At 38.9% G+C, this 1739-nt stretch overlaps 1 protein-coding gene across 1 annotated transcript in view; it reads right to left on the bottom strand.

Annotated features, from left to right (window-relative positions):
• The window catches only part of CLEC1A (C-type lectin domain family 1, member A), a 37599-nt gene that overhangs the window by 1067 nt on the left and 34793 nt on the right, over window positions 1-1739 (bottom strand). The window lies entirely within an intron of this gene.

The raw sequence follows: 1739 nt of genomic DNA, 5'->3' as shown, positions 1-1739 counted from the left end.
ATCATTTCTAATTAAAACTAAGATACATGTTCTAATCCAAACTTACATGATTTTTCTACCATTTAAAAAGTTGTTTACCTTTTCAGTTTATTTAACTAACATACATTTATTAAAATATAAATGATTACATTGAATATGTCCTGTAAATATGCCGTCTCCTAGGAGAATAAATGTTATATCGTATCTAGGAAGAAGGGTGTCTGTTCAAACATGGCTTTGGCCAGGCACGGTGGCTCACATTTGTAATCCTAGCACTCTGGGAGGCCAGGGCGGGTGGATCGTTTGAGCTCAGGAGTTCGAGACCAGCCTGAGCAAGAACAAGCCTCCATCTCTACCAAAAATAGAAAGAAATTAGCTGGACAACTAAAAATATACAGAAAAAAAATTTAGCCGGGCATGGTGACACATGCCTGTAGTTCCAACTACTCGGGAGGCTGAGGCAGAAGGATTGCTGAGGTTGCTGGGAGCTAGGCTGATGCCACAGCACTCTAGCCCAGGCAACAGAGTGAGACTCTTGTCTCAAAAGAAAAAAAAAACAAACAAACATGGCTTTAAATGTAACATACTGATACAGAAATTACATTTTCTTATTTCAACGAATACACTTGCATATTCCTATCTAAATGCTCACATCATAAATAAAACTAATGTTTTATAATATTGCTGTTTATATTGTCAGTAAGACTGTATTTTTAAAGATGTACTCTCTATTTCACTGCATAGAAAGCCAGAAAATCCTAGGTCTTATCCTATTGCTGGGTATTGACAAGTTGTGTGACCTTAGGCAACCACCGTTTTGACCTGAGCTCCTGGGCTTTATTTTACTCATCCATAAAAGGTCCCTCTCTCGCCCTCTGTCTCTCTCCCCTTGACCCCCGTTCATGGTGAATCTAACACACTTCTAAAGGCAGCAAGAGAACTATCCCTGATATTTTACTAATGCTATGTATCTGTCTCCCTCACTGGTTATAAACAGTTCAAGAGTGAGTATTATGGTTCAAACATCTTTGGACATCCTCCTGCAAACACAGTATCCAGTACAAAGCAGATTGTCGATTAATGCTTGCTGAACCAAACTGTTGAACCCTATGACTCAAACAAAACCTCTTTAATAAATGCCTTTTCCATAAAATGTTCTGAAGGCTTACAGTTCAAGGGAGTAAGGGGATCCATCCATCCACAGCCAGGCCTTGCCGCTGCCGTTGCGGGAAAGCCCTGTCCAATAAGAGTAGAAAAACTCAGAGTAGCTCTGAGGCATGGCAAACTCCTGTGAAAGGCACATAAGAAAACCTTGAGCTTTAGAGGTGTTATTACATACGTGTACACAGATGTGTGGGGCCAGCACTTTTCATAGCAGAGCTCACAAATCTGGCCTCACATAGATGATAGTACATGTAAGAGAAAAAGCATCTGTGCTGAGGTCAGTGAGAAATTTGTCCACGTTGAACTTATTTTGTCTCAGTAAGTATGGAATACATATCGATATTCTGAAACCAGGAATCATATCAACTAAGATTCATACATGACATTATTTTCAAGGCACAGTTAACACTAAGACTGATACAAAAAATATGGGAGGCAGATTTATAAAGAGATGTGGAGTGATTCTTGGAAATGGAAGAATATGGAAGAAAAAGTGTAGGAATGCAGTAGTATCCTTTACAAATACCTGGCAAAGGAATTGACTGGGGATGAGAAAAGAATAGTGAACGTACTTTAAGGCAAAAAAAAAAAAAAAA

This window comes from Propithecus coquereli, unplaced genomic scaffold, assembly GCF_000956105.1.
Source record: "Propithecus coquereli isolate 6110/MARCELLA unplaced genomic scaffold, Pcoq_1.0 Scaffold380, whole genome shotgun sequence".
Lineage (NCBI taxonomy): Eukaryota > Metazoa > Chordata > Mammalia > Primates > Indriidae > Propithecus > Propithecus coquereli.
Note: the sequence above shows the minus strand (reverse complement) of the source record. Positions and strands in the feature narration are given on the sequence as shown.